Source organism: Triticum dicoccoides, chromosome 1B (assembly GCF_002162155.2).
Source record: "Triticum dicoccoides isolate Atlit2015 ecotype Zavitan chromosome 1B, WEW_v2.0, whole genome shotgun sequence".
In the NCBI taxonomy this organism is placed as follows: domain Eukaryota; kingdom Viridiplantae; phylum Streptophyta; class Magnoliopsida; order Poales; family Poaceae; genus Triticum; species Triticum dicoccoides.
The window spans coordinates 528,531,264-528,540,577 of record NC_041381.1 but is presented as its reverse complement, the minus strand read 5'-3'; positions in this window follow the sequence as shown (position 1 = coordinate 528,540,577).

Sequence of the window (9,314 nt, the reverse complement as noted above, 5' to 3'; positions counted from 1 at the left end):
TCACCGCTGATTATCCTAGACTGTTACCTTTGTCGCGTGTAAGCCGAGCCGAAGACTCGATCCACCGAAGAGGATTCTTTTCTGATGTCACACCTTATCCCTGATATGTCGTGCTTTTGCAGAAGCAACGTTCGGAGCGCAGGGCCGAGCCCCTAGGGACCCGTCAGCCATAGGTGTCCGGATTGGGTAGGCTCAAGAGGAAGGCGATTAGAACCGACACGCCTCTACAGAGGTAAGAAAACAACCTGTGATGTAATTTGTTGTCATTTGAAGTATAACAGTGCCCTTTTTACATCCTGGCAGGAAGAGGAGTATCCGGACTGTATCCGGAGATCCTGCCAACCACGCCTCCACCAGCCGGGCTCCAGGACCAACTTCGAGAAAGGAGGCGGACATAGGGCCGACGCCGAGTCCTCCGACAGAGGACGCAGACATGCTCTCTGCCACAAATTCGGAAGTAGGGAGAGCCATGCATCATCGGCGTCGACGGTCGTGCTTCGCAACAACATCTTTTCCGAAGAGGCATTTAATGCCTTCAATTCGGGAGAGGCATACATCCGAGCTGCTCAAAGCGGACTTGCCCGGGCGACAGTCCAGCATACCAAAGATATATGGGTAAGAAAGATTGATGAGCATGTGTAGTAGTAGCCCCTGAGACTTGAAACGGTTGAAACAACAGTTTTAAGTATCAATTTATGCACAGGTTCTTGTAGATAAGAATGAGCAATTGTCTCGGGAGCTAGAGGAGTGCAAGACCCAACTGAGGGCCACAGTTGCCAAGCTAGAGGAATCCTAGAAGGCCTCATATGGTAATATTTATCTCAATTATATGAAAATGCACCAGTTGGCAACTGGCTGGTATGACAATTTTTAACAGAAAGTTCTGTAGACAACCCCGGAGTAAATCCGGAGGGCGGGAGGGATGCCGAGTCGCGTCTCCAGAGGAAACTAAAGGCCGGCGAGCATATTCTTACGCAAGTGAAGCAGGAGAAGAATGCCCTCCAAGATGCCAATGTTCAGCTGCACGTGGAGTTGAAAGACGTTCGTGCGCAGCTGGCGGACTCCATAAAGGAGAACAAAAGGCTTCACCGCGGCATTTATGGTAAGTGTCTAGACGAACTGTAGCATAGTTCGGCGAGGAAGTATATTGAAAAAGTTGTGTTGGCAGGAATGCTGACGGGTCGCCCGGAGGAGGAGATGCCCGCATCTTCAGGTGATTTACTGCAGGACCTCTCACAACTTCACGAGCAAGCTCGACAGGTGATGCAGGGCATTGCATAGTCTCTGTGGCCATCAAGCTCCCCGCCAAATGGCATGGGGGGCTTGTGGACATGCTTCAAGGAGCACGGTGGCGCTTCCGTTTGTGGAAGATATCAGCCTGCCGGCAGGGTGCAAGAGAAGCATGGGCTATGGTGAAGACGCGCTACACCAAGCTGGACCCGAACCATATGCCGAGGTTGGACCGGCCGGGCCAGATGGGCAAGAAATTCCCGTGAGTCTGGTATATGACCAGGTGGCGTTAGCCGCAAAGTATTCTCAATAGGATAGTAAGCTAGATAGCCTGTTGGATGGTATAGAGGATGAATATAATCAGTCCAAAATGACTGTGTAATTCGATGGACATAAGTAGCCCCTAGCCGGATTAAAATCATTTGTCATGGCGGACCTTTTCACTTCAGCCCCCGGATCCTAAAGTTTGGGGTGTGTCTGAATACCCGCTCGGTTATACAAAACCAGAGTATGCATGAGACCAGGCGTAGGGGTCATAAGTGCTTGAACAGACAAGTACCCAACTAGTTATGTTATATTACATGGATAGTAAGAAACATCTTCAAGGGAGAATAGTTCCGTTAAGGGTTCCTTTCCCTGGGTAAGCATGTGTCAAGGCACATGTCCGGACTGCGAACCAAAGCGCAGGAGACAAAACTTCTGGGGATTAATGTTATAATAAACGAAGACATCTTTTGTTCGCGACCGAATATTCTCTTAAGGAAACTAGCTTTCGGCTTCACCCAGTCTGAGGTACACATCCGGCTCAACCGGCAGTAACAATCGCAGAGGTGCTCCCCTTATGCCCTAGCCGAATTAACGGGAATGTAGGGCATTAACACAGGAGCCAGGCAACCCAGCTTGGCCACGTCTTAAGTCATATCGATGCATATAATGGTGAAGAAAAGGCACACATGGAAAAATAAACGCATGTGTGACGGTCAAAAAGCCCTGAAAGTAATTTATATTTAGCTTCCGTATAGGAAGCCCCCAGATAAAGCTTACACACATAGTGCGGCCGGAGTAATCCAGGAGTCCGGACTGTATTAAATACTGTGTCTGAAAAGAAAAATATCGATAAAGGAAAAGGGAGGGAGCATAATTGAAAAAGGAGGGTTAAGGAGATGAACACTGAGTTCGGCGCTAGGCGTAGAATCTCCGGAGTCTGGCCGCATTCCATGGGTTCGGCTCGAGTATGTTATCAGACGCATTACGTAAGCAGTACGCTCCTCCGATGAGAACTTTGTCGATGATGAAGGGGCCTTCCCCCTTGGGTTTGAGCTTGTCCTTCTTCTTCTCCGGTAAGCATAGAACGAGTTCGCCAATATTATAAGTTCTTGCCCGCACTTCTCTTCTTTGGTATCGTCGAGCCTGTTGCTGATAGAATGTGGAACGGGCCTTAGCGACATCGCACTCCTCCTCCAGGGCATCCAAATTATCCTTCCGATCTAACTCGGCTTCCTTCTCTTCGTACATGCGTACGCGTGGCGAATCATGTATTATGTCGCAAGGTAGTACTGCTTCCACGCCGTACACCACAAAAAATGGTGTATATCCAGTGGTGCGATTCGGCGTGGTCCGCAGCCCCCAGAGTATGGAGTCGAGCTCCTCGACCCACTGAGTATCTGACTCTGTCAAGGATCGCACTAGTCTGGGTTTGATGCCGCTCATAATAAGATCGTTTGCCCGTTCGACCTGGCCATTTGTTTGAGGATGGTAGACGGAAGCATAGTCGAGCTTAATGCCCATTTTGCCGCACCAAGATTTCACCTCATCAGCCGTGAAATTTGAGCCATTATCGGTGATGATGCTGTGGGGGACACCGTATCGGTGTACGACCCCGGATATAAAGTCTATTAATGGTCCGGACTCGGCCGTTTTCACTGGTTTGGGTTCTATCCATTTGGTGAATTTGTCTACCATGACCAATAAATATTTTTTCTTATGGCTTCCCCCTTTAAGGGGTCCAACCATATCAAGCCCCCAGACCGCGGAGGGCCAAGTTATGGGGATTGTTTGGAGAGAGGTAGGGGGCATATGACTCTGATTGGCAAAGAGCTGGCAACCGACGCAGTGCTGGACAAGGTCCTGTGCGTCTGCTCGGGCTGTCAGCCAATAGAAACCTGTACGGAAGGCTTTGCTGACTAATGCTCGAGCCGCAGCATGGTGCCCTCCCAGTCCGGCATGGATTTCAGCCAAGAGCTGCCTCCCTTCCTCTTCGGAGATGCACCTTTGGAGCACTCCGGTGGCGCTTTTCTTATAGAGTTCCCCTTTATGGACTTTGTAAGCTTTAGAACGCCAGACAATGCAGTGTGCTTCATTTTGGTCTTCAGGGAGCTCCTGCCTATTTAGGTAGGCCAAGAAAGGCTTAGTCCACGGGGCGATGACAGCCATTATTTCGTGGGCTGACGATGTTATTTCTGTGGTAGAACCTCCGATTATGTCTGATAGTTTGGAATCTGGGGATGTATTCGGATCCGTGCTTGAACAGCCTTTCTAGGAACAACCTTTCTAGGAATATGTTAGGTGGGACGGGGTCGCATTTTGTCAGGACCCCGACTCAATGCCACATCGATCTAGCATGTAACACCTCATATCACTTTGCGGCCTCACGCACGGTATTCCCACGGGTGTCGCCTTACCTTTGCCCGGGACCGTTTGCGCCTTTTGGCACACGTATATGACAGTGTCGCTAGCATCCATATGATAAGGAGCCCGGGCTGACATGGCTAGTCGTAAACCCAAAGCGGCACAGACTTACAGGGACAGGCATCCATGACCCAGCATCGAACGTGTCGGTCATCAGCGAGTGAATCCAGGCTGTAGCACTGGGCTAGCAGGACTCCGGTGAACCGGGCTGTAGCGGGCTAACAGGACTCCGGTATTCACCGCGTGACATTTCCCCGAAGGGACAGACACAGGAACGAAGAAGGACACATGCCGGCCAGCCTAAGTGTTCCGGAGCAGTAGCAAGCTACCATGGCTCGGTGGAAACACTAGGAGACATTTCCCCATAAGAGAGGCTACTAAAGATAAACAACTAGATGGTCAGATCCCACACATACCAAGCATTTCAATAACATACACACAATATGCTCGATATGTGCAAATACAACAGGGCATCACAACATGACTCTATGACTCAAGTAATCTATTCAATAGGCTCCGAGGAGCGAGATATTACAAACATGGGTCTCATGACCCAACATTCAGAGCATACAAATCAAGCACAAGCGGAATCTATCATGTCTGAGTACAGACATCTATAAATGGAAAAGGCTGAGAAGCCTGACTATCTACTAGATCCTGCCGAGGGCACAAGATCGTAGCTGAGGTAACAAGCTAAACGTCGAAGTCCACGCGGAACTACTAGCGAGACCGAAGTCTCTCTGCAAAAACATAAAATAGGCAAACGTGAGTACAAATGTACCCAGCAAGACTTACATCAGATCTATCTACATATGCATCATTATCAACAAGGGGGTGGAGGGGTTTGACTGCAGCAAGCCAGCTTTGACTCGGTGGCTAACCTAAACTACGACTGCAAGCGACTCTTTTGAGGTGGCGCACACGAGTCCACATATTCACCATATCAATACACCACTATGGATCCGCTCCCGTCTCCCTACGAGAACGCCATCCATAGCACTCACGCTTATCTTGCGCATTTTAAAGTATCCACTTTCACTTGTCTATGAACTGATATAAGCAACCCAGAAGTCCTTTTCCGCGGACACGGCTATTCGAATAGATGATGTTAACCCTGCAGGGGTGTACTTCTTCATACATGTTTCCACCACTTAGCGTCTGCACACGACATGTGCTCGGCAGACTTCAAGCGAAAGCCGATGTGGGTGTAGACCACGACCTACCTAAACACTCAAGTCTCTAGTCCAGGTTTATCGCCTATTCGGGTTCCATCCATGAGGAGATCCGGCCGGAGTTTCGCTCACAGCCCCAAACGATGTGAATAGGGTTCCCGAGATACCAAACGGGCATCCGGTACACCGTGCCACGTACCTACCGCATCACAGCCCACCCCTACGGTCAGCGCTGTCCACGGCCTCCAGTAAGCTACAAACACCAGAAACTACTTGCAACTCCTGGACAGAGGACTAGGGTGAATAAGAAGTCGAGCGGGGTCATATTTCAGGGCCCAATGTATGGTAGTAGCTGAATCATGGATCACAAACACAGAACTCAGTTCCTGAGGACGGCTGCAATGAGACAACCCACCATGTACTCCTACATGGCCTCTCACCGCTACCTTTACCAAATCATGTTCACACACTTAGCTCACACACAGTAGGACATGTTCACACACCTCTGATTCATCCCCGATGAATCAGACCTGACTCAACTCTAAGCAGTAGCAGGCATGACAAACAAACATGAATGAGTAGGCACAACAGGGCTCAAACAACTCCTACTCATGCTAGTGGGTTTCATCTATTTACTGTGGAATGACAGGTCATGCAAAGGATAAAAGGGTTCAGCTACCGCAGCAAGTAACAGATGAATCGATGTTGTCCTAATGCAGTAAAAGAGAGCAGGAGCGAGAGAGTGGGATTTTATCGGAATGAACAAGGGGGTTTTGCTTGCCTGGCACTTCTGAAGATAACATTGAGTCTTCATCAGTGTCAACGATCACATCATCGGTATCACGTCTATCGAGAGGGGACAAATACCGGCAATTACAGAAAAACACGATCAATGCAATGCACAATATGATGCATGCTATGACATGGCAATATGAATGTGTTTTGGGCTAATGCACCTAAAACCAGATTAAATGAAGTTGGTTTGAATCCAAGGTTCAAATTCAAACTCCATATGTGGATATTTAAATGCCATTAGTATGATTTGTGCTAAACAGCATCTATAAGTTGTTCTAACATGCATGAAAATGGTACAGATGGATTCCTTGAATTTTTCTGATAATTTTTCATATATAAATTATTTAATTTGGAGTTACGGTTGAATTTCTATGAATTTTAGAAGTTTATACAAATTTCTGGAATTTCCTGAATATTTTCAAATCCAGAAAATACTTATTGCGTCAGCCTGATGTCATGATGACGTCAGCAGGTCAACGTGGCACAGTCTGGTCAACCCCTGACCGGTGGGTCCCGAGTGTCAGCGTCTAACTAAACTAACCTAGCTTAGTTAAACTAACCTAACCTAATTAGCCGGGCGGGGCCCGCAGGTCAGTGAGAGAGAGGGGGTCAAACCCGGGTCAAACTCACCGGAGTTGACCCGAGGCTCGTCGCCGGCGAGGCCAGGGACGGCGGAGAGCGTCGGGATTCGCCCTCCGATGACCAAAAGAGCGGCGGAGGGGCTCTACGGGATGCCCAGACCCGCGCGCATCTAACAGGGCCAACGGAAGAAGCTAGGGTGGCCGGAGGCGACGGCAATCATGACGACGGCGGCGGCCGGAGTTCGGGTGGTGGCAGGTTTGGCGCTACGAGCGGTGGTTTGGCGCGCTGAGGGCACTGGGGAGAAGCTCTTGCTCCTACGCATCCAAAGGAACGGACGGGAGGCCGCGAGGTGGCCGGAGTTGAGCACGGCGTCGACCTCGGCGGCGGCCGGAGCTCGGGCGAGCTCGGGGTTGGGGTTAGGGAGCACGGCAGGAGGAGCTGGGGCGTGCTACGGACTCCTGAGATCGCGGTGAGCACGTCAGTGGGCTCGGATACGAGCTGGGGTGGCTGTGGCCACGGCCACGCCATGGCCGGCGGCGAGAAACTCTCGGCCGCGGTGGAGGAAGAGGCTAGGGGATGAGTGCGAGCTTGAGGGAAGGGGGAAGAGGAAGAGAGGCTCACAGGGGTTGCATCGGTGGCCTCGGGGAGCTCGGGGAGGCATCGGAGGCGGCGAATCGACAGCGGTGAGCTTCGGTGGCCGGCGACAGAATGGCGATGGTGGCGGCGTTGCAGGGCTTCCGGAGGGCCGTGGATCGGTGGGGAGGAAGGAGGGGGTCGAGGCGGAGCCTCTGGGCTAGTCGGGGGAGCGAGGGAAGGGCGGTGGCTGTGGTTACGGTGAGCGGCGACGACGGGCTCCGCTCGGTGAGGAAAACAGAGGAGGGGGGGAGAGTGTTCCGGGGAGAGGATGAGGACGCGGGAGAGAGGGAGAAGGGAGAGGGGGTGCGTGGCATCCGTAGCGGCGGCGGAGTGGCAGCAGGCAGGCAGGAGGTGGCGTTGCGCGTGCGTGCGCGCCGCGGGCACACGCCCCTGTCCTACTGTCCCGAGGAGGAAGACGATAGGGAGGGCGCTGGTGGGCTGGGCCGGTGCAGCTGGGCCGGCTACAGGTAAGTGGCCCAGGTGCGGGTCTTTCTCTCTCTCTCTTTTTCTAATTATCTCAGTTTTCTATTATTCTGTAAATTTAGGGCTTTATTAAAAATACTCAGACACTTTCAAAAATCATGAAACTAATCATGGCTACTGTTTAGAATATATCCAACAGTAAACATTTTAGTTTATGATTATTTGAGCATTTGAAATATTTAATAGCATTTAAATGCCCAAATGAAAATACTATATGATTTAATTCAGTGACCAAATATGTCCTGCAAAAATATAAACCATTTTTGGTAGATGCTTCCACCTCAAACCAGAAATGTTGAACATTTTTAGAGGACATTTTGAGTTCAATGAAAAAGGTTTTATTTTGACCCTAGTTGAATTCATTTGGTGCTAGGGCTTAGTCAATCCCCATCTCAGGTTTAAATGAAATTTAAACATGATGTAACACTCTAATGCATGCACTAGGCATTGTCAGAACTAGGGATGTGACAACTCACCCCCACTAAACAAGAATCTCGTCTCGAGATTCAAGCGTAGGGTAAGGTGAAGGGGAAACGCAAACTAGTATAATCTTCACGATCCAGGTTGCACTTCATAGGAACGTTGATTTGAACACCATTATTGTCTCGAAGTCTTGCTCTGAGAACTCCAACTAACATGACAACGAGAGGAAAGGAAAGATCCTAAAAGAATGGTTCTTCTCGAAAGTCGAACAACTCAGGATTAACTCACGGAATGAGACATAGCAACATCTCTCGAGCTAAGAGGCGAAGCACACATCCATAGGAATGGAGTGAAGCAGATGACGAAGGTTCACTAGGTAGACCACAATTTCACGCTTAAGAAGGTGGTAATCGATTGTCAACGTAGCGAGGAGTTGAGTTGCCATGATACCATAACGATACACCTTAGGGAGGGTGACTCGTAGAGATATCTCCTTAAGTGGCAAAAAGAATTACTTTTGATTCAGAGATCATTGAAACTCTTTAAACCAGCCTAAGGCAATTCTCGAGCGATCATTTGGAGGGGGTCGGTAGAATGGCATACTCGGACTTGGATGATGTGGATTACCTTGTTGAAGACAACGTAATGGATGAATTTGCTTATCACCGGAAATGGAAGAGACCCATGGTAGAATGGCACATTGGCGGTGCAAGCTGGGAACAAAATGCAAATGCTGGGAATGATTCTGGTAACTGGGGAAGAACCCAACAATAGAGAGTGAATTCACTGTTTGAAGAGGTCATAGCATTGCCGAGGAAACTGAGAGTAATCCCAGTTAGAGCCGATGATAACACGTAACGCTTGTGCGTGCTCTCAAGAACTTGAGCATTTCCATATTCATCAAGGTTTTACCAACATCCGTGTCAAGGGTCCGGCAACACAACTTGCTACCATGATGAATGATGATGGAGGATGTAGATGCAAAGAAAGATAACACCTTCTCAGATTTCATCTTAGCGAGGCCAAGGAAACAAAATCTGGATGATCGACCGAGAAACATTTATCACTCCGCTTCTAATGTTCTCCTTGATGTGCTAGTGTAACCCATTCATAGAAATGGTCTGGTATCTAGGACATCAAGTAAAAGGTCGGACTTCGGGATCTCAAAATCCATAGGGGCAACTAGGGAGTAAATCCTACGAAATCCCTATGGGGAGGTGGCCAACTTCCTCAATCAAGATATTATAATAATAATAGGTCTTCCGGTTGGGTGTGTTGGCCACGACATCCACTTTACCGGTTATC